This window comes from Emydura macquarii, unplaced genomic scaffold (assembly GCF_026122565.2).
Source record: "Emydura macquarii macquarii isolate MOO-44397 ecotype Brisbane River unplaced genomic scaffold, CSIRO-AGI_Emac_v2 contig_1263, whole genome shotgun sequence".
Lineage (NCBI taxonomy): Eukaryota > Metazoa > Chordata > Testudines > Chelidae > Emydura > Emydura macquarii.
In genome coordinates, this window is record NW_027131400.1 from 780,440 (window position 1) to 805,197 (window position 24,758).

The following is a 24,758-nucleotide window of genomic DNA, read 5'->3' on the forward strand; positions in this document are numbered from 1 at the left end:
GATACTCCGCTCACTAACATGATGTGCATAGTGTCAGGGATGCTCAAATTGACTCTGGTCAACTGGCTCCCAGTCCCATCGCATATCCAGCTTCCACAGATTAGAAGAGCTGCCCAGACATCTTGCTTTCTTAACCATGTCAGTTGCACAATGACCTGCAGAATCTGCCAAAGACAAGATTAAAATCCTGCAACCCTCTATTGTGATATAGCCAAGGCAGAAGGCTCTAGAAAAGTGATTGAATGGAGATATGTAAGCCTCAGAATGCTCCGGGCTCTGTTCCCTGCAGTTTAGCTGAGAGTCGTTAGGGGGCAATTAGGAGCAGCTGGGGGTAATTAGGGACCAGCCAGGTGCTCCATAAAAACCCTCTGACCCAAACAGACAGGGCACGAGCTAGGAGGAGCAGGAGTGCCGTGCCGTGCCGTGCCGTGCGTAGGAGTACTGATTGCGAGGAGGAACAAGACTGGAGTGCAGAGATTCTGTGGAAGAGCAGGCTGGAAGAAGGTACCAGGCTCAAGAAGCCAGAAGGAGGGGGAAAATTAGCCCAGGGGAAGAGAGTTTGCAGCTGGGAACATGGTGCCAGCAGCACATAGCTGCTTCTCACAGGGCCCCTGGGCTGGGACCTGGAGGAGTGGGTGGGCCCGGGTCCCTACCCCCTCCTTGGGGAAACTGGACCCACTACAAGCAATGGAAGCGTGAGGCCCACTAGGGTGTACTCGGCTATCTGCCACACTATGAAACTCCATCAAGACCCTTACACTCAACTTTGATCCTGAGGCTCAATGAAAAGTCACATGGAGTGTTTTGACTGCTCAAAACAAACAGCTCATCATTGGAAGAACCACCATGCTTTGATTTATGTCGGAAAGACAAGTACAGATTGAATTGCTTCAGGACATCTCATGGGAGATGTGGACAAACCCTCTTTAAATGGAAAACGATGTAAACAGACTTATGTGACTGTGGTCACCAGTCACAAACTATGGAGCACATCATATCTGAGAGCCACCTTCATTCTTTCGTTGGGGGCCTGAAGGACATTCACCAGTTCACTGCTGTGGCAATGTGCTGGCTATCAAATCTAGATGTAAATTTGTAATTGTTGCTACCTACACAAGCCATACAAAAGAAGAAAAAAACTGGTGACCTATGTCAGATGAAGCAGGAAGAAAGATGGCTCTGGAGGGCCAGTGGTGGAATTCACACAGTAATTCTGACTAGTTATAGTATAAAGAATTTTGAAACTTATGACTGGCTTTATGAAAGGTGAGGAAAGCTTTCTTTGTCTACACCATTGCATGCCAATAACATCATTCTTTATATTATTGATTAAGATTAATTCAGTTAAGAGGGGAACAAAATCCTGTTAAAAAGAAGAAACTAAGGCTCCAGACCACCTGCAAACATTCACACAGATGGCTAACTTTATGTCATATCCCAGTCTGAATTGTTGGTAGGGACTGAATCTGGGATTTCTTGATCTAAAAAGTATGAGACTTTACTGCTTGAGCTAGAGAAACGGGTGTGTTAGTGTGGAGTAATAAACCTCTATATGTAGTCTAACCACTAGAGGAGGACAAAGAGGCACATAATTATGGAATTACATTTACGTATGTTAACTTTATGTGTCTGAGTAGTGCCAGTGAGCTCAAGGAAGCTAACCAATGTGTGTAAAGTTATCCACATAAGTAGTTTTTTGTAGAAGAAGGGCCTATTTGATTTTTGGTCGTTATTGGAACAAAGGAAACAGCTCAGAAAACAAACAAACACACACTTCTGAGCCTATTTTAATGGCAAAAGTTTGAATAACATGAACTGACCTGACATCACATTCTGTTTGGGAGAGTGTGACATTTTGTTGTTTCTTTTCTTTTATATACCATATAATGCTGTCTCAGTTTCTATAGCATATTTCATAACAAAGGCCATTCAAAATACTTTCGATCATCCCAAGCATCCCTTTGGGGTGAATGTTGCTTTGTTTTGTTTCAGGAACTGACAATAGCAGCCCCTACTGATTGGCACAACCACCAATGGAAGTGAGCTCAGGGTTAGTCAGTGTGCCTTACCGTATGCAAATAGAACAAAAGCAGCTGCTTGTGGAGTGTATGTTGTGCATTGACTGGAGCAGGAAGGAGGCAAAGAGGCAAAGAATGCAGTTACTGAAGCTCAAGTAGGAAAGATGGGAGAGTATTTTATTGAACAATTTTATATGGCTTTTTAAAATGGCTTCTCTTGTGGACACAAAAATAAAGAGTGACTTTGTGGACTGTATTGGAAAAACAAAGATGATTCAAGAACCAACTGAATTGCAGGGAGAGGAGACTGGATGTATTTTGCTGAAGAAAAAATAATACAGCACACAATAACAATGTGATGGGGTTCTATTCAGGGCCTAATCCTCCTTGTTCTTCAGTCAATAGTAACGTTTTCTTTGTATTAGGTGGGATCAGGATTGGGTTTCTGATATTAAAATAATAAATTTTCCTTTTTTTCTCTTTGTTGTGAAAGAAACAAGGTGGGGGAAAAAATAGCTGCATAATTTCAGGGCCAAATTCCCTCTTGGTGCAGATTGGCACAGCTCTGTTTAAGTATACGGCTCTGCATCCATTTACACCAGCACTGAACTTGGCTCCCTAGCATCACATGAAACTTCAAATGACATGAAAGATATTGATATAACTCAAGGTGTATATCATTAAAAGAAAAATGACAAGCCAGAGACAAAGGCATATTTATATTCTAAAGTACTGTTTCAGAAGGTAAAACTCCATCCAAAATAATCTTGGATCGAAAGAACAGCTGAGTGAGTAAGCTGTCTTTAATAGATATTGAAAACTAGCTGGAAAATAACTAAATATGTTATGATGTTTTTAATGCAGAGCATATGCAATTTTGGGGTGAAATATCATATTCTTAAACTAAACAAACACAAAATAGAATGAGGCGTTTGGTCTTCCTTGCTTTTCAGCATGGATTGACGTGTTAGTATGTGCACTGAAAGTGCTTTTATTGCTAATTATTAGAGATGAGGGGCCAGGCATTCAGCTGGTTTAAACTGTCTCAGCTTCTTTAATTTCAATGGAGCTACTTTGATGTATGCTAGCTGAGAAGCTGCTGTAGGACAAAGAGCAGGTTCAGTACTATTTCAGGGCAAGGATTCAGGTTCAGCCCCTTACAGCTCAGGTTCCTGTGAGGTCAGGTTCAGGTCTAGGGGCTGGAATCTTGTTTTCCATAGAATACACATACATGGTTCTGCAGTTAGCACTTATCAAAGAGTAAGTAATGTTGAAAAAACAAGTCTTTTAAGGTCTAAGGAGGAAACCCAGGTTGAGGGGAAACTGCTGGGATGACAACTATCAGATAAAGTGCACTGGCAATGTTTTTAAAAAAATCAAAATTTCTCCTCTGTGATTATACATTGTATACCCTGGGGTTATATATTATAGACAAGCTTGTACTTGTAGGTTTGGGGCTTCATAACTGTACAAACTATTGACTCATACACTTGTGGTGCACAGTTTATAATCCAGTTCCTTGATATTCCAACACTAGTGACGCATAAAAATTTAATAAGGAAAGCTTTTAATGTAATGCATTTAAAAATATCTAAGAGCAAGCAAGCATTTCTTTGGATGACAGCAATGTTAATGGAAAAAGTGGATGAAGCCCACATCAAATGAAAATTCACAGTAATTATTTAATCTGATCTCATAAACCTGTAGGAGTTTTTAAAATCACAGTATGTTCCCCTTCCACAGGTTGTTCAGAGGTTTTCTTATGGAGAGGAATCCTTCTATCAAACAGCACCCTTTTTCATCATACACTCTACTTACATGATTGACATTCCCCCCTGGAATGACAGCTCTTCACAAAAGAGAAAATGCAATGCAATGTAAATGAAATATATAATTCAAGAGTGCATTTTCATTTCATCACAGCTAATGCAAAGTTCAACTATGTATTACATCGCTTATCAGCAATTTGACTTCAGTCCTGCTAGTAGAGAGGCCTATAATAAAATAAATAATAATAATAATAATTAATAACCCTAAGGCTAAAACTTCTTATTTCAGTTTTCTATTCGCAATGTATACTTGCCACCCTCTTGTTGGAAACCGACAGATAGAATCTTGGGATGTTACCTGGAAAAAATGTTCTGTGAGACAGGCCAAGGACATCCCACTACTCATTTCTTTGATTCAGATGTTTTCTCTGCAGCTGGGCTCTTGGAAGTGTCAGTCTCACTTTTTACTCCCAAAGATATTGATTTTCTGCTACCCAGACCAATTTCATGGCAGACAACATTAAATGCATCAATGGCCACACACTAAAAAAGTGTGCTAATTTTGTTGACTGTAGCAGCAGGTACACTAGAGTTTTACTGATTTAATACTAGTGTGAGGGAATATGTAGATCTGGTTAGTACAATAAGCCCTTACAGTCATTGTTCCTGGTTAGTCACAACACTGACTGACACAAGCTAGAGGTAGTAGCTGAAAAAGATGAGCAGAAAAATCTGGGTGAATTAATACATGTAAGTATATACTTTATCCCCACAGAAAAATTGCAGAGATGTCTGACTACCTCTGTACAATTACAGCCCCAAATAATTCCATATAAAAACTTGGCAACAAGTCTAAAACCATTGTGCACCATGAGCATGATTCTCTTCTCTGACACTGGTGTAACTCAGAAGAGGCTCCACTGAAATCAAGTGGAGTTACACTAGTGTAAGTATAAGGAGAACTGGTACTCATTAGCCCTTTCACGTATGAAAAGAGTTTCTACACATTATTTTAAAAAAATATCTCTCATACCAGAAATTCATAGCTTCAGCATTTCCAAGGACAGAAGGATCATTGTGATCATCTAATATAACATAGGACAAAGAACTTCCCCAAAATAATTCCATTTCTTTCTTTCTTTAAAAAAAATCAATCTTGATTAAAAATTGCTAGTGATGGAGAATCCACCATGATTCTTGGTCAATTGTTCCAATGGTTAATTACCATGATCATTAAAAATGTATGCCTTATATCAAATCTGAATTTGTTTAACTTCAACTTCCAGCTTTGGGTCCTGTTATCGCTTTCTCTATTGGACCGAAGAGTCCATTATCAAATATTTGTTCCCCATGTAGGTTCTTAAAGATTGTGATCAAGTCACCCATTAATTTTCTCTTTGTTAAGCTAAATACATTGAGCTCTTTGAGACTATAAGACATGTTTCTAACCCTTTAATCATTCTTGTGTATTTTCTCTGACCCCTCTCCAATTTAACATCCTTCTGGAATTGTGGACATGCGAACTGGACACAATGTTCCAGCAACAGTTGCACCAGTGCCAAATACAAAAGTAAAATAACCTCTCTACTCCTACTCAAGATTCCCCTGTTTATGCATCCAAAGATTGTATTAGCCCTTTTGGCCACAGCATCACACTGTAAACTCATATTCATCTGATTACCACCATAACCCCAATTAACTGTCCTCCTTAGCTATATCTTTTTTTGGCTCCCTGGCCCCCAGGATGTTTTTATATTACCTGTTGATTCTGAGGTTCTTTCATACTAGGACATATGGTTCTCTCCAGTGGAGTACCTACTCTTCACATATTAAATACCTATTTAAATGATATATGGATTCCTCTTTTCCTTTTCATTCCCCTGGACCATACTAACTAAAATGGTGATATATAAAGCTAATTGAATACTACTGGACAAATTCATTATTGATTAGGGTTGTCACATCAGTTTGTAGATATCATTTGTGAATCTAATATGAAAATGTTAGCCAGGCCAATCACCACACTTTCTTATGCACTTTGCTAGCTAAACCTGAAAACCCATAATAAATGTATTTTGAAAGGAATGAAGGATGAGTTTTAAAATTTCCTTACATTTTTAAAATAAATGTCACATCACCTATTTTTTGCTTGCAAATAAGTCTGATCTGATATCTTGGGATTTGCATCATCACACCAGTATTTAAGTATCCGGCTAGTAGGGCCTGAGATTTTCAGAGTTGCTCAGCACCCAGCAGCTTCCATTTGGATTCTTTTGGCTAGATTTCCAAGGTGCTAAGCAGAGCTTGTTAAAAAATGGATATCTCTTTATGATATTTTGAAAAACAGTTTAGCTTCTGTCATGACAAAGAAATCTCTGACTCTCTGATCTTGGACAGAGACTGCTTTGCTATATCTCCTCACCCAGCCTATCAGCTCCACCTCACTATCAAGTGTACTTTCTTCCTGAGCCTTATGTTGATAGCATATGTCCTTGTAGGATGTTCCCTGTCTCTATCTCTCTGTTGTACTGAGCTTTTCAATGGGAGTTAGATAACCAATTTGCAGTGAAATTTAACTGCTATTTATGTTTTGGAAAAATTCCTCCATCATGTTTTTGTTCTTGAGGATTTGAATGTGCTCATCAGCATCTAACTCCTCATTAAGCATCCTAATGAGTGCAAAGCTTAGTCTTTAGTCACATAATTAAATTTCTACCACTATACAATTCTCCATATTGTATGTTCCAATTTTTTGTTTTTCCATGCTAAGGGACATCTCCTTTGTTGCATACAAGATAGCTTAGAATGTATCTGCACATATCAAGTAAATTCTCCATCAATAGTATTATATTAGAGTTTCTTATATCAAAGTCTAGCTGCTCTTGTGGCAATCAATGCTTACTGGCTACAAAAGTCTTGTCACTTTTGTACCATTTCTCCTTTCAACTTTCTTAAGACAAATTTGATAAAACATAAGGAGAGTTGGACATTTTAAGTAATATAAAGAGAATCTTCCTATTGCAAAGTACACCTGAGGCATCAAGACAGTACACAACTCTCTGTCCTATTAGTTCCCATTTTCCTCATTGGCCCTAGAGAAATCAGGTAGGGATTTACCAGCTGAGTCCTCTGAATCCCAGGAAAGGTTTCTTGAAAGACAATGAGTCCCAAGGAGAAAGGAATCAGGACTTGGAGTTGGAGAAAAGTAGGCAGCTCAAATTACTACCCATACTACTGTAGCTGGCCAGTGGCACAAATGTCCATGTCTATGGCAAAGTGTAGTTATGTGTACATATCATATAGAAAAGGCAGAGCAACTTAAAGAGGGTTTCTCCCCAAGCCAACAAATTTGTTTTGGGCAAATTGACTAAGATGACCAGATAACCAATGTCAAGAATACTTAGCAATATATAGTCTAGTGATGAAAGTCTGAAGACTGACTTCTTTTTAGACTGAATTGTATCACAACTTGTCTAGTGTCTAGAAAAGAAGTAATGTAGAGAATGATAATCCCAATGACTATATGGTAGTTTCTTTTTTAACTTTTAAGGCACTGTCAGGGTATGTGTATTGTTTCGTGACCCTGTGCAGTTTCCAAGATGTCCTGGCTACATCACATTTCCACATAACTGAAATAAAAAATTAATGAGGCGCACCATTTTCATTTTATATAACTCATTTGCACTCTTCTCCTGCTTAGAATTTGATGTCCATCTTGTCTTAGGAAACCTGCCAGATAGGCAAAGAAAAGTTAACATGTTTCCTCAAACGGCCAAAGAAAGTAGAAAAAGAGGGGAAAATTGACCCATTTATACATTGCAATTATTTTTCTCTTCAGAATGTTTAGAAATCTACAGGAATTTGGGTTCATGGATTAAAATGGCCCAAAGTCAGCTTTAACTTGTGTGCCTACCACATATGCAACTCACTGACATTGGCAGTCTTTAAAGGGGTTATGTTTTCACATGGATGAACTATTCTTGAACAATTTCTCCAGCAAATCAGACAAAAAAAGGTTTTTCTTCAACCTCAACTATGATGGGTTTTTGTTTGTTTTTCCATGTTTCCAAGATAATCTTATTATCCATTCTTATTTTAGTTCCTTTTTTATTGATTGTCCTCCGTTGGACAAGCAGAAGATCCAGAAGGAAACCTTGTTTTATTTGCTAAGGAAGTGTAGTGTCATTAGGAGCAAAGGATGAACTATATGGGAGGAGGGGAAGGTTCAGCACGACAAATAGCAGTATTTGGAACATCATCAGAGGAATATATCAGACATTTTTACCTATCAGCATCTGAATACATATAAGCAAGGCCTAAACTTGTGCTCTATAGGCCTGATACAAAGCTCATTGAAGTAAATGGGATTTTTTTATCAGAAGCACTGGCTAGGGAAGCACTGTTTGAGGGTTATCCATTCTCCTTTCCCAAACACTGGTTAGGGCTTGGACTGAGGTTGTGCTCTGAAGCAACTTATTGATTCCTCCTTCCCCAGGGGACATAATTCTTCTGCAGAAGATCTGTTTAAGGGCCACAGGACAGTTATACTCAGGCTTCACCTGGGATGATTAGAGTTCAGATTGACTCCCCCCGAGGCCATCCCAGTTCCAGAGGTGAAACAGCTTTCTATAATCTTCTCAATAGATTTCCATATATTGTGTGGGATCTCAAAGACCCCTCTTTTGGGCCCCACATTTTTATGACCCCCTCAATAATATTTCAGTAGTTTTTCAAATTAGCCTGAGTTTTCATATTGATGATACCCTTTATCTCTATTTTCTATCTTCCATTGTCCTAGTGCTATTATCCTATCTCACTGAATTCTCCAGACCTAGATATCAGATACAAAAAAAATGTGAAAACTTTTTATTGGTTCAGGAATGTATATAATAAATGTGTAACATGTGAACAAACACAACAATAAAACTAACCTTTGCTACATTCCTTTTATTGCTGAATTACCCTTTGCAGACACTGACAGACAAGAAGTTGAGAATCAATTCTTTTTAATTTGACACTTAAAGAAAAAAAATTCCATCTCTTTATGTACCCCTCAATGAAGTATCTGTCCAAGAACAGCATCATAGAACTGTGCAGCTATAAGTGCTGAAGTGGGTACCAAAAAAGTTCCCAGAGAATAGGCCTGATTCTTTTTTCCCTTTTAGGGAAGAAGACCACGAGTGGTCTCCGTATTCACAAAAATAGAATGCCTCATCTTTGTCCATACACAGGCCTTTAACCAGAAGCAGAATATCTAACAATGTAGATCTTTTTAAAGTCATGGAAGATGATTTGTCTTGAACTGAGCAAATAAGGAGAACCTCCCTTGTTTTAAATACAGTGGAACCTCAAAGATATGAACAGGTATTTGCTTTTCTTCCTTCCCCCCCCCCCCTCCGCTGCTGCCTGATTGCTTACTTCTGGTTTCACAGGGTGTTCGGTTGACCGGTTAGTTCGTAACTCTGGTGTTTGTATCTTTGAGATTCTACTGTACGTGCAGGCTGAGACCTTTCTTAAAGTCCTTAACAGATACTAAGTTCTGAAGAAACACATACAAGGGATCAAGAAGCACTGTAGTGCTGGTAAAACATCTTAACAGGGATAAAATTACCTTATACCAGAAAACATCCATTAAGGGACAGAGACACCAGCAGCTCCATTATGCTGCCTTGCATTTAAGATATGGGAGAGTCGTCAAGAAAATATTTATTTTTTAGGGTGAGGGAAATATGCACATACATACATCTATTATCTACACTGAATCTGAGAAAAGCTATCTGTACATTGAATGCTAAGCTGTGGTTCCCATCTTGCATACACACACTTGTGCTAGCTTGCTGAGAGCCAGTGCAAGTATAAATAACACTGTAGCCACTGGGTTGCATGGACAACAGTGGCATGGCTTAGATATGATGAGTATATAGCCATGAGGTTCAGGTAAGTTTATACTCCTTACGGCAAAGCCATACCACTGCTGTTGCTGCCTGTGCAATTGCTGGCTACACAACTATATCATTGGGTTAGCTCAAGTACGCATATGCGAGCTGGGAATCATATCTTTAGCTTGCCGTGTAGACATAGCTAAAGATTGCATTAGAAACATTTTCTATTCCTTTCGAGCCAGGTTCTTCCATCCTCACTCACCATTAGTACCTTATTCCAAATATCCATTGACTTTAGTAGGACTACTCAGAGAAAGGAGTGCTATTTGGTATGAATAAAGGTAGCAGAATATGGTTGTTGACTATTCATCTCTATTTTTCCTCTTCCTCCTAAAGACCTTCCCACATTATTTTAATCTTTGCTCTTTCAGTGAGCTCTCTGTGCTAATTAAAGTTTTAAGTAACAAACAGTTTTCCCCCTGCATTAGCCAGGCATAAATATTATCTTCTATAGAGGAGACTGTAAAATTTATTTCTCACAAATCTAATTACTTATTTGTCATATCTGAGTACTTTAATGGATTTATCCTCACAACACACTCTGTAAGAGATTATTATTATCATTTCCATTTAACCTATGGGGAAAATAAGGCATTGAGAGATTAAAGGGCCAGAGTCTGCCAGGCCCTTATGCAGGTGTGGAGTGGGGAGAGAAAACATAAGGAGCCATTTATGCCCCTGGCTTGAGAGGCCCACATAATGTCCAGGGAGGACATCAGCCCTTGTGCTTGGGGGAGGACTGGGATTGTTCCTGTTTTATATCCCTGGTGGAACCATGCACACTAAAGGGATGAGTAAGAAGTGGGCCTTGGGTCTGCTCCTCCCTCACCAGATCTGTCCAGCTATGCAGCAGAGAGTAAACAGCAATTTTCAAAGAGGTCTAGTAGTGGGTGCTCTCCAGAATAGGGCAATTCCACACCAAGACCATGACAAAACTGAGCCCTAAGTAGTTTGTCCAAGATCACACAAGAAGTCTGTGAGGGGTTTGTGAACAGAACTCAGAACGCTTGAATTCCAGTGCCAGAGTTGGGTACAGGCACAAAAGATGGCCCTTTGAGACTAAAGGATTGAAGCCCTGTCTACTAAAGAGTACAGGCAAACACTTAATCCATTAATCTTCCAAAATCTGAAAACAGGATTAGCTAAACTGTGGTTGGAAAAAGGTTATGGTTGTGGACGGCCAAAAAAAAGGGTGGTGCCAGGAGCTCACCTATCTCCTCAGACTCTCCTGTCCATGCCCATAGTGTGGCCCCAGCATAACATTAAAACTAACATTTGGGCAGTAAAAAGTTTCAGAAGCAATTCTGGAAGGCAAATACTCCACGCCAGCAGGAGTGAAATGATTTTGCATGTCCAGCCAATCCTTCATAAAGCAATGCTGGCAGGAAACACTTCAATTTGGTGCATGGAAAATCAATTTCCCTTCTGACATGAATTTTTTAAGATTGCTCATTTGCATGTGTAGCATTTCCTTCCACTTCCAAATAAACTGAGAGAACAATCTTTCTGTGTCCCTTCCATCCTTCCTTGGCAATACAATGGACAGGAATTGTAGCTGATACATAACCTTAGATTATTTTATCGCCTTTAAGAGACTGATCCTTCCAAATAAAGGCAGAGGAAGTGCCTATGCCCTTGAGAAATCAACATCCTTCCTATGGATTAATGAAAGGATTCCATGATTATAAACCCAGAAACCTGAAATCTTATGAGGACTCTTATTCCCAGATACTGAATACTCCTTTCTGCTGACCAAAAAAGAGAAGAAAAACAGATCAGTAGCTTGACCATCTCTCTGTGGCCTTACTTTGAGACTCATGTTCATGTTTTTGTAAATTATTCACACTGTGTAATTTTGCTGTTCATTACATCTCCCACTCCATCTGTTCCAATCTTCTCTTTTCACCCTGTATCCCTTCAAATGCTCCTCTGCAGTCTGCTGCCCTACTTCTCTCCACTTGAATTCAGACTGGAACAGGTGCAGAGAAGGGCTATTGGGATAGTGAGGGGAATGGAGAACCTGCCCCATGAAAAGAAACTTACGGAGCTTGGCTTCTTTAGCCTAACCAAACAAAGGCTGAGTGGAGATATGACGGTGCTCTTTAAATACATCAGAGGGATAAACACCAGGGAGGGAAAGGAGTTATTTAAATTAAGGGACAATGTTGGTACAAGAACAAAAGGATATAAACTGGTCATCAACAAATTTAGGTTTGAAATTAGATGAACGTTTCTAATGATCAGAGGATTGAAGTTCTGGAACAGCATCCCAGTGGGGGCAAAAAACCTAATTGGTTTCAAGACTGAGCTTGATAAGTTTTTGGAGGGGATTGCCTACAATGGCACATGGCCCATCTGTGACTGCTAGGAGCAAATATTTCCAACAGTACATGGGAAAGGCACCCCAGACTGGAGAATTGAGGTCCAAATTGTATCCTGGGTAATGTCACAGTGCTTAACACAGTTTTGTTTTCCCCCTTCTCAGTTATGGTGCTACTTTGCATTGCACCAATTTTGCCTTAGTCAACCAGATCCTGATTCCAAGCTTCAGCCCCTTTATGCTGATCAAGTGGCAAAGAGCAGACAGATAGCTGCCCTAACAGGGCACCTGGGGATTCTTCAGGTGCAGACAAATCTCCAGGTGCCATAAAGCTGGAGGGGGTATTCCCGGGAGGGCTGCGAGTATAGAAGGAGTACTTTGGTCTCTGGTGATCCTTATGTGGTACATCAGTCCCTGCCGAGTTAAACATTTAGAGCCACCTTTCTGCCCTTATCTTGGGCTCCGTGAGTGCAGGTGGCATGACCTAGGGATCTGGCCATTTTCTTTGCTAGGCAGTACTGCAAGATCTACAATTCAGTGCATTTTCTGCTAATTTTAGGTCTTAAATATCTGACATGGATGGACATATTTTAGGTTGCAATGCAATCTAACCATATTGAAAGATTATACATAAATTTAATAAGGTAGGCTTCCGGGTCTGTCTGTCTTTTCACAACTTAATGTACCACTAATCTTTCTACCAGATGAAATTTAAGATCTTATGAAGTGTATGGGACCCCGTACCCTGAAGCAACTGGTCACTACAGAGAATATAAACTGTAATAGCACCCAAATGTGAATGTTCCATGCATAACTGCTAATGTGGCTATGTGTACAAATAACATATGCAACATGATATGTAACAATTTTGGTTACATGAATCTAAAACTACAATTACGGTTTGATGATATGATGCTAAATTCAAGATTTTAATAAACATTATGGAAGATTCACACATCTTTTAAGTGTGTGTAACTCCACTCGCTTTAATGACTTTGACATCTTGTATCCAGGCTGAATTTTGCTTTATGTGAGCAGCACAGCATTCTCCATTGTTGAGCCCCCAAAACTAAGTGATGAACTATAAATATGCCACAGTAAATATACAATTGATTGTTAGTAAAATTTCCATTGTGATTTTGCTCATCTAATCTACAGACAGTATAAATTAGAAAAATATATAGATTATTTATAGTAATTTTGACACTTTACAGTATGTAATTTTGTGATTATTTTTGTTATATCATTTTGCATATTGGGGTGAAACATTAGAAATGCATGAAGAATTTGTGTTGAAAATCAAGAATGTGCATTGAAAATCAAATTCATTTTGCTGGTTTGTTGTGAAAGAACCAGGCACTAAAAATATTTAAAACTTAATGCCATTTTTAACCACTTCACAGCATGAAAAACAATCTTTCTGGCTTGGGAATCATCTACAATGACATTGTGATAGTAAAAATATGTGTGATTATAATCTTTTAAGTGTAGAAGCATCTGAGTATGGGATTAGACATCAGTCACCAAAGAAGTGATTTGCTAAAGTGATAAAGAAAGTTGGAAATAGACACAGTTAAACCAGAAGCCAAACTTGACTGAAACTAGCTTGTTGCTATATTAGACAACTCAAGAAAAAGTAATTTATCAATTATTGAGGGCTTGCACCTGTTCCCACTGGAAATCAGTAAACTCCAGTCAATTTAATCTGGTGCGGGATTGGGCTTTAAATCTGTATTTTATTATCCTGCATTTTACAATAATGATGAACATAAAATACATAATGACAGATTTTCAGATGATGAAAATCAAAGTACCTTCACTGAAATCATTGCAGCTATGAAGATTTACACCAGCTGATGATCTAGCTCATAAATTAGTTAGTCAACACCATTTCTCGATATCTAATTTTAGAAAATTATTGCTAACATCAGATTTTATTATGGGTCTCCTGATATTTGGAATTTCTCTGAAAGCCCTGGCTCCTGGAGTCCTGCTATTACATGAGAAGCTCAGGCTTCATTAAAAAGAAGTTTCCAACCCTTATGGTTGCAGAAAGAAACTTGAAAATGTGAACTGCAAGGGTTCAAAAACTAGAAGGTAAATAAATATTATCTAAACATTTTGTGATTTTAAGCCAAATTTATGGTTTTTGAGGTGCTGAGTGATGATTTTTGAATGCTTATGAATGGTTATACTGTAGTTTTTTCCTATGCCAGACATGTTTTGTACAGAAGTTATGATAAATTATAATGTAATAAAATATATGGCTTGGATTTAAAATGTCATAAAGGTGAATGGTAGAGAGTTGAGCTGTTGGAAATAATTTTCCTTTAACGTATCTTCTAAGCTCTTCTCCAGGTAGTAATATTTCCTGGTTTTTGTCCATCTTATTGTTTCATGGACATATGTATAAGATCTAAATAGTTGATAGAAATTGTTTTGCCAGCACCACTTCTTTCACACCCATACCCACTGTTTAACAGGACTGGCCAGTGTAAGAGAAGTCACCTGTTCTAGAAAACTGTAATACCATTAAATGCATTATGTCTTGACATACTGTACAACAAATTGGCATAACTTTCTTGTCCCATGCTTGAGTATATTTCATTCCCATCTGCTTATTTTCTTTGATGTTCCCAGTAATAACTGACAGTCACTTGTGTCTCTCAGAGATCATATGCACAAATAAAACCTGACACCACTTTCATAAAATAATGTCAATAATATATCAAATTCTCCCAACAAAGTCCCTGCACAGCTGCACCAAGTGATGGAAACAAAAAACACCTTCAAACATAATTTATAAAATCGTAAATGGAGTGAAATGTTCTCCCTTTTAAAACCAAAGCCTAGCTACCTTGTAAACAAGATGATAAATCATTAGCAGCTTGGGTTAGGGGATTTTTCAGATGGGAAGGTCATTGGAAATGTTCTTTTCATCTGCAGCCTTTCTACAAATTGTAGATACGTATAAAAAGCAGAAGTAATTAGTGAAAAGTAAAACCAAAAATGATTTGTTATGCTATTAAAAATAAAGGAGAACAAAGGAAGCGTGAAGAATTTTACAAGTATAAAAGGTTCAATCCTTCTGTGCCTCTGAAATCACAGCTACAGCTCCCTGCTTCTGTGCTAGCCCAACTCTTCCTTCAGTTAGAGCAGCTCTGGGGCTCTTTGAATTAAAGCCACTGGCATAATGTCCCTAATTGTTTTTATACCAGTGGAGAACTGGCATAGCGAAGAAGAGCTCGACAATGGCCCCTCCTTTATCCAGCACAATTGCTTTTGCTGGGGTGAGGGTAGGTCAATATAGTGGGGTGCTGGTCGTTCCTCCCCCTCCGGGTCTGAGGGAGGCCACACTGGCTCACTCCCTCACTGTCTATTGGCAGGGGGAATTAGTCAATCAGTTGAGTAGCAGTCTATTGCCCCCAGCCCTTAAGCAAGGTGGGGCAAGCAAACAGTATTTATCCCAGGCCCTCAGGCAGGGCAGGGCGAGCAAGCAGTATGTAGCCCAGGGAGGCTTCACAGGTCAGGGTGAGGCTGCCGCCCCAGGGGTGGAGTGGCAAGGGGGCAGGAGAATGCGGGCCCTCCTGACTCCACCACATCCCAGCCCAGGGTTCTAACAGTGGTGGAGCATTCCGCCACTGGGTCAGCGGGGCTCCAGCCGAAACTCGCTGACCCAGCTGCAGGCCACAACACAACTGACAATTGTCTGGTTCCCCTGGGCTTCTTCCTACCCCTTACAATAACTGGGCCTCAGGGTTGCCATCAGTCTGCCTGGAGTAAACCTCTAGGGGCAGCCCCAGCAGGCTCTCAACATTGCAGGCATGAGGCAGCTCCTCCAGGTCGCAAGCATCAGGCAGCTTCTCTTGGCTCCAGGCAGTAGGCAACTCTGGCAGCTCCACAGAGGTCGGGCTTAAGCCCCTGCACCAGGGGAGAGACATCCTTCTCCTCTGACAGCTCTCTCCCAACTGAGTTAGAGGCCCTGCCTTTGGTACTTCCTATTCCGCCAACCCGCTTCCGGGGGGAGGGGCGAGGCTGACCTGGCTCCGCCCCCTCAGGTAGAGAGGCTTGCTTCTCTGCTTCTGAATTGGAGGGAGGCCAAACCACCTCATTACAGTCAGCTACTGCAGGAGCTAACTCTGTCACCTTTATTCCTTCAAGGAGAACACTCTGTTGGACATTTTAGGACCAGATTCTGGTCCTTTTGCAAAAAATGGTCTGGGCATCCCAGAGAATCTAATGCAGGATCTTCTGTCCTAAACTATAGACTGATTTATTGAAATAAAACAGTAAATTTCTACAATTGCTTGCACCATTGGAGCATATCTCCACATAGGCTACTATTACCATTAACATACATTCCGTTAAGATCAATTAAATAGCGCAAGTGCCTTTACTATAAGTTAACAGTTTGTGAGATGTGAGAAAGACATACTTTTGCATGTGTAAACTGAGGCTATTTCCAGGTCAGAATAATTAGTCTAATTACTGGAACTGCAAGATCCAAAACATTCCTCAGTGCTTTGAAACCAGCTTTGCACTCTACAATAAAATGACGCAGTAAAGACAATAACTCATGCAACTTGATATCTTAAAGATGATAAATGTTTGGATCAAATGTTTTTTAAAGCAATACTTAGATCATTCTGAACAAATCAGATTTCCAAATCAGACATTATAGTGGGAACTAATATGGGCACCATCAACCACAATTATTACCTAGGTATAGCTCCGAGATCACAGCATTACTGTATACTTAGAATAACTGAGTCATTTATGATACTGCTGTATGATAAATGTGTAAATGACCTAAAGAAAAGCTCTATGGAGTTTGAAAGCGTGTCTCTTTACCAGCAAAAATTGGTTCAGTAAAAGATATTACCTCACTTACCTTGTCTCTCATATCCTGGGGCCAACTTGGCTACAACAACACTGCAAACAAAGGGATAAAGGGTCATTTTTGAGTGTCAATCACTGTCGATGTCCAAAAGTCCTCCAAAGAATATAGAGGTTTAAAAGTCATTGAATACCAGACGTGTGTGCATATTTGTCTTGCAAGAAGTATATGGTATAACTTTAAAAAAAAATCCAGCTAGTCTTAAGACCCATTTTTTAGGGCTTATCTATACAAAGTTAGGGCCTGGCAACCTGGTGTGTAAATCCACCTCACACTAGCCTGCTGCATACTAACTATCCATATGGATACTGCTGCCATGCATTATCAGTTCCCTAGTGTGCTTTGATCAAATCTGCTTTGAAACGGTAGAAGATCAAAGCATGCTATGGAACTTTTTGGGCATGGCAGCAGGATCTCCATGGACAGTTAGTGAGTGGCCGGCTAGTGTGAGTTAGATTTACACCCCAGATTGCCTCATGCTAGTTGTTCATAGAGACAAGCCTTCAAAGTGTAAATCCTTTGTGGGGCAGCGACTGTGCCTTTATATGTGTTCGTTGAACAGTTAGTACAATGGGGCACTGATGCTGAATGAGAGGTGTAGCTACTATTGTACTACACATACACAGAGAATATTCCCTGCTAGTTTCCCCTATGAGCTAGACACCCCAAAGGGAGAGGAGAGGAGGCAGGACAATCCCTCCCCCTGTGCTCTTCACTAGCTAGTGAAGCTAGCCAAATGCTGATGGTAACATGTACTGTGCTGCCTAAGGCTTAATGCAGCAGGCATGTCCTCAGTGCCTCCTGGTATATCTTTGCTATGGTCAGCTCTGAACTACCCCCACTTCTCTTACTATGTGTTTGTGTAACACAATGACACCCTGATCACATCTGCAGCCTGTAACTGATTGGGGTCACCCCTCAGCATTGAACTCGGAGTGAGGTCATGCCTTTTCATAATCCGCAGTATGGAAAGCCCCCGGAGACAAAGGCAGGGGGTAAGCTCGCATCAGTCTAGGTGTCCAGTCCTTCAGGCAGGGTGGGACAGCCGGCAGTTAAAGGTCTGGTGGGTAACCCTCCAAAAACTAGAAGCCCAGGCCCTCAGGCAGGGCGGTGCTGGCAAGCAGTCTATGGCCCAGCACCGTCTATGACTCGCAGGCAAAGGGTTGAGCACCAACAAGGCATCACAGTCTGAGTTAAGGCTGCCACCCAGGGGTGGAGTGGCAAAGGGTGAGGGAGACGCAGGCCCTTCCGACTCCATTGTGTCCCAGCCCAGGGCCCTAACAGTGGCAGGGTGTTCTGCCACGGGATCAGCGGGGCTCCAGCCAAAACATGACAACTGGTGCTCAAGTGCGAGCACAGCCGGACTGTGATCGACTATCCCTGGGCTTCTTCCTCCAGCCCCTTTACAATGTACCTACCTCCAAGGACTGTCATGGGTCTCCTTGGGGTACGTTGCCAGGGGCAGTCCCAGTAGCTCCTTGGCATCTGGGTTGTCGAGCAGCTCTGGCTCCCACTCCAGCAGGGGGTTGGAGACATTCTTCTCCTCCAGCAGCTCTCCTCTGACTGAGCTATAGGACCTGGCTTTTATATTTCCTCTTCCGGTCCCGCCCCTAGGTTTCTGGCAGGGGGGCTGTGCCATACCTGGGTCTGTCCACCAGGTGGCGTGAGTGGTCCCCTCAGTGTTGGCCTCTGAGGAACGCCACACCTCTTCGTTACACAGCCTCTACACACTGCCGTAATATAAATAATTACTAAGAAGAATGACCAGTGACTTTTTCAAGGGCACTCAGCCCTCAAAATTTACTAATGGCCAACAATGTAGTTTAAATGACAGCATTAAAAACCTTGTTTGTGATTTGTGGAACATGACACTTACATTATTGTGAGCCAGACACTGCCATCACATGACTAAATGCAAAAAAATACAAAGAGTACTTGTTAATGGAAACGCCATTAATGTAAAGGTTTCCCAAGAATTCACATGACGCAGAGGAATTTAGTAGCTGCTCTTTGGGCACAGATTCATTGGTTGGGTATGAGATGTCAATCATTCAAGGGAGTTCCTTTAAACAAGGTCATCTCTTGCTCTGACGGAGGATGTAATTTCCTATTGACCTTGAGATGGGGCAGCTCACTGTCCCCATGCACCCACCCAGCTCTCTTGGTCATCTTATAAGGCGATGGAATCAGGCTTCCACTTGTTTCCTGCCTATCTCCACTTCTTCCCTGTCACATTGCTCCCTGGGAAGATCATCTGGAGAGCATCCCCTATGCTTAATTCAGGACTTAGATCCAAGATACAGGTAGCCATATTATGGCTGTGCATGGTGAGGGGGATGCATTACTTACTCCCCTTTGTTATATTAGGGCTAGGAATAATCTATCTACTAATGATTCTGAAGGCAATAAAAAAGACAGTGTTTCAAGGAAACAGGACAACGCTGTATTTTAGTCTTCAAGATAAGAGGGCAAAAGCCTATTTTTGTAAAACCTTTAATTTAGAATACCAGAAGCTACAACTTATTTCACAATGTTTTGCTCTGAAGCACAATTCCTTCCCTGCTTGCCCCATACTGTAGGGCAGTGGTTCCCAACCTTTTTGACTTGAGGGCCACAAATATCATTTTTACAACCCTGAATGGCCACCAGTCTATCAACTCATAAAATATATTGATGTATACACCATTAAGGATTGCAAATCACTACCTGTTTAAAGTAAACATTTGGATGCTACTCTTCTCATTTTTACATTCACTATTTTATACCTACAAATTACTCACAGTATGTCACACACTCACAGACAAAACACTAGTGTAGATGAGTGACTGTCATTACACACTGAAGCACATGGCTTGGCAGCTAAGTCACGATGGCCAATCCGGAAGGCAGTAATTTTTAGAGTCCTGCCCCTTCCCAAGCATGCTGGGTCCTGACTGGTCTGCCAGCAGCCTTCCTCCAGCCCCCCAACTACAGCCAGATGGAAGAAATTCAGCAATGAGGCTGCCTCCTTGCTGATCTCCCATCCCTCTGGCTGCAGCAGAGAAACCACATGCATCTTATAGCCCCGTTCACTCCACCTGGGTCCCTAGGCAGTGGCTCCCTTCTGCAGCCAGGGGGCTGGGAGATCAGTGCTCCCCTCCCTCTGCCTTCAGCAGGGACTCCAGCACCTAGGGATCCAGGCAGAGCACTTTGCCATGTTCCCTGATACAGCTAGTGGGAGAGGAGCGCTGATCTCCCATCCCCTTGGATGCAGCAAGGAGCCTGCACTGGTCTTGTAGCCCCACAGCAACGCGCTCTGCGTGGGTCCTTAGGCAGGGGCTCCCTCTGCAGCCAGCAGGAGGGGAGCGGCGGGCAATTTTGAAAGACCCCATGGGCCACTTTTGGCCCCTAGGCCACAGGTTGGGAAACAATGCTGTAGGGAAGCGGTTCTCAACCGGTGGTATGTGTATCACCGGTGGTACTTCGAAGAAGGCTGGGTGGTACGCAAACCATACCGCGCTGCCGAATCCGCCGCCGAAAGTCCCCCCCTCCGCCACTGCGAAACCCCGCCGCTACTGAAAGTACCCCTCCCCCCCACCCACCCAGCCTCACGAAACCCTGCTGCCGAAAAGGGGTAAACAGCGGCAGGGTTTCGGCGGAGGGCATTGTTCCCCCCATGTAACCCCGCCGCCGCCGAAAGTCCCCCCTGCCGCCGCTGCGAAACCCCGCCGCCGCCGAAAGTACCCCCCCATTTTTTTCCCCGAGTGGTACTCGGGAAAAAAAGGTTGAGAACTGCTGCTGTAGGGGAATAGTAATGTACTACTGGCCTATACCAGCAGCCGGTTACAACATTCCTGTGCTGACAGCAAATGGTGGTGCTGGTGATCACCCAGTTCCTGCTTACCTGTTTTGAGGATCAGGGCAGTAAGCAGGCATGTTCTTGGAACCATAGTTTGTTAAGCTGTGCAGACATGTATGGGCGGGTGGTTCCTACTCCTCTTATTTCCCGGCACATATAATGTAATCCAGTCACTACCTAGCCCTCAGCATTTTCCCTATACTTAAAATAAGAAAAAAGATGCTTAATTTCTTAGTAGAAATCACTGCAGTGTAGCATATTCTGAGAAAAATAATAAGAAATCCCATATAGAATTAAGACCAGGAGAACCAGAGACATAAAGATGGAAGACCTGAACTGTAGGTCAAGTTAAATTACCAAAGTCCCACTAAAAATGATTCATAAAAACGAAATCAAGTTTAGAAATGAAGGAGAAAAAATTGGAGCAGTGTGAACTTACAGGTTAGGCAGCAGCCGATTTATAAATGTACATCAAACCAATGATATTTCTCTGATAAAGTTCCCTAACTATACCAGGCAAGGACTAGTTGAATGTAAAGTCAATTTCAGTAAAATTACCCATTTAGCTCTCAGAAGCCTTTTGAACAGAGACTTCCTGTTCTGCCAATTAGCCCTTGAGTTGTGGTGACTCTGTTGCACTGACTTTCTTGCCATTTGAACTTCCCGACTAGTTTTAAAGTTTTTTTTTGATAAAATGCCTCATTGTTACCTTTTAATGTAAGGCTGAAAGGAAAGGCCATATATAATTCCTTGGTGCTGCTTTGACTGTTTCTTTAATTCAGTTTTTATTTCATAAATGGTAATATATGGCCTGACTTTGCAATGACTGAATGCTACCTGCAATACCCATAACTCCAACTGAGTGTTCAGTAGCACCACACAGAGTACGGTCTTTGCTTACTAATGAATATGATTACACATACATTATAATATAATATAGATGACAAATTATAAAACATTTAGAAACCTCAGACTAATTATACCAAAACAGTCCACCTTCCTACTCACAATCTTATTGATGGCGCTCAACCTTAGACTTGCTTCTGTACTAGAGGTTTTGAACTCTTTATGATCCCTTCTGCGATTCTTCATTCACCTCATGTATCTAGTTTACCATTCCTGCACTGTTTTTCTTCCTTATTACAAACAACTACTGAGGTCTGTCTGAAAAGCATGAGCTAATCACCTCAGGCAGAGCTTTTCAATCCAATCAATTACTGAGATCTGCGGTCTGCTCCCTTATGAGCCCCTTATCCTGTACCCTTTACATAACTCTCTTTTTTTGTTTCAGCCTCAGTCAGACATTACAGTATTACTATTCATGCATTCTTCTTCAAAACTTAATATCTAGGTTTAAATATAAATCAAATCTGAGAGGTTAACTGTACACTTGAGATCTGCCACTAATCTAATCTAGAATTATCTTCATGTATTTGGTTATACATTAATTCAAATTATTATCTAGTCACAGATTCCTCCTCACCTCTGATATACATTTATTAGATGAAATTATTTAATATAATTGCTAAGATTGGCAGCATATTCTTTTTTGAACTAGACTTTGCGTATAAGCAAAAATTGACGTTAAAGGAACATTACTAAATTCACAAAGTCAAGCACTCAAAAGTTAAGAAATACCAGAAGTAAGGTTACCTGTGCAACCTTAATTTGACTTCTTTTGTACATTTTTATATACAGTATAACCTCAAAGATACGAACACCAGAGTTACGAACTGACCAGTCAACCTAACACTATGTGAAACCGGAAGTAAGCAATCAGGCAGCAGCAGAGGGGGGGGAAAGAAAAAAGAAAGCAAATACTATACTGTATCTGTATTGCATCTTACATGCAGAGCAGAAACAGTCCAGAGTTGGTGCTGTTTCCTGTAAGCCAAGGATGCTATTTCACCCCCTCCCACCTCACTCCACTCAGAGGGGGAAGTTGTTTTCACCACTCCCCCTCCAGAGCCCAGGAAAGAAGCTGCCCCAGGGAGCTGCTGCTGCTGCAAAGAACTGAAGGTTGCAGCCAAAGCCTGGCCTGGAGCTGGAGTGGGAGTCAGCTGTGCTCCAGAGGAGTTTTAAAGGGCCACAGCCTGTGCACCGATGTGGCCCAAACTTTGCCCATGGCTGCACTCCTGGATCCTGCCAGCACCTCTGGGAGTACAAGAGGCAGGGAAGGCAGAGGACCTGGCAGCCAGCTGGCACCAACCCCCTGCCATATGCTGCCTCTGGAGCATGGCAAGCAGTGCACTGAGCAAGGCGAGCCCTGGAGAGAGGTGGCTGAGGGCTGGAGCTTGTAGCATCAAGGGTATGGGGAAGACCCCCCAGTTCAGCCCAAAGGCAAGAAACTGGAATACGGCAGGGAGCTGCTTGCAAACCAGGCAGTGCTGCCTTGTGCCACCTCTGCAGAGATCACTCCTAGCCTCAGCTGGAAGACACTGACTGTAGGATACTATATCATAATGTTTTGTTCAGAGTTATGATCATTTCAGAGTGTTTGTATCTTTGAGGTTCTACCATAGTCTTTAATTACATGATCAAATGCTATTTTTCCCACTCCTACTGCCTCTTCTCTCAGTATCCATCCACTCAGCCCCAGTGTCTCCTCTGGCCTCCATGCCCAAGTTTCAATCTCTCTCCAACATTCAGTTTTCATCCTTCCCATACTTTGTCCCGCCACTCCCAGTTACTACCTTCCGATCTGCCTCTCTCCTCCCCACCTCCTTGGTTCCTCATCCAGTCTCAGTCCCTCCCCACTTCTTCTTGGTTCCTTCCCCAGACTCTTTGTTCAGCCACTCCCAGATCTTCCTCCACATCCCAGCATATTGTCAGATCTGTCTCTCCTCCCCATACTCCAATCCTTCCTCCCAACTGGTTGCCAGTTTCAGTCTCCCTACCTCCCCACTTTTTCCATTCTCAGTCCATTCTTTCCCAGCTAACTGGGTCCTTCTCCACTGCTTCCCTCACTGGGTCCCAGTCTCTCTCACCCATGGCTCCCACTCCCAGCCTCCTGGGCCAACCAGTCCCAGCCTTCCCTCTCCTCCACCCAAGCTCCAAATTTCTTTACCTAGCTCATCCATCTCCCACCCTTCCAAATCCCTGTAACATATTCTCTTCCCCTTCCTCCAGTTCCAGTCTCACAAGTCTCCTTGTTCTAATCTAATTCTTTCCCTCTCTCCAGGTCCAGGATTTTGTCCCCTTTGTATTTGAATGAGAGGATTTCCTTCTTCGTGCTGCCTGCATGCCAGCAGGGGGATCACTGAAAGCAGAGGAGAAACAGGCTCCCTGCTCTTAGTTCCAGTGTCCAGCCTGAACCCAGCCCAGAGCAGCCATTAGTGGGAAAGTCCAACTTTGTCCAACTTTGTGGGGATAATACATGCACAGACTGGTCAGCACTAGGAGCTGTTAGAGGTGTGGGCTTGCTCATCAAGGATAGAATCTTCAGAGATTTTAACTGCCATGGTCTAGCAAGTCTCTACCGAACATGTGCAAATTGTGATTTTTCAAAGGATTATAACTTTCCACGTCCCTGCTCCAAAGCATGTGAACTCTAAAGTAGTTCAAAGAAAATGTCTCAAGAAGATTTTAATATAGACAAAATAAAGTTTTTTTCCCTATCCTCTTTCTTGGAAATGGCTGGACCATTTTGACTGGAATGTTTCAAAACAAGGCAGCCTGAGGCAAAAACACAGCAGGAACATTTTCAGCCAAACAGTCAAAGTTTGGCAAAGTCACATGTCACTGAAAACTGGATCTTATAATGGGAAGTGTCGGGCAACCTAACTAGTAGGCAGAGCTACCAGTCCCACCTACAGTGCATACATATGCATATTACTTTCATCAGAATCAATTTTAGCTTTTCTTGTACTCCACAGAAGAAAATGAGCTTTATTTTACCCATTCCCCGGTTTAAATTTAGACAGAATACATTAGCAGAAAGGTGACACTGAAATGGCACTTGACTTTAAGGAAGG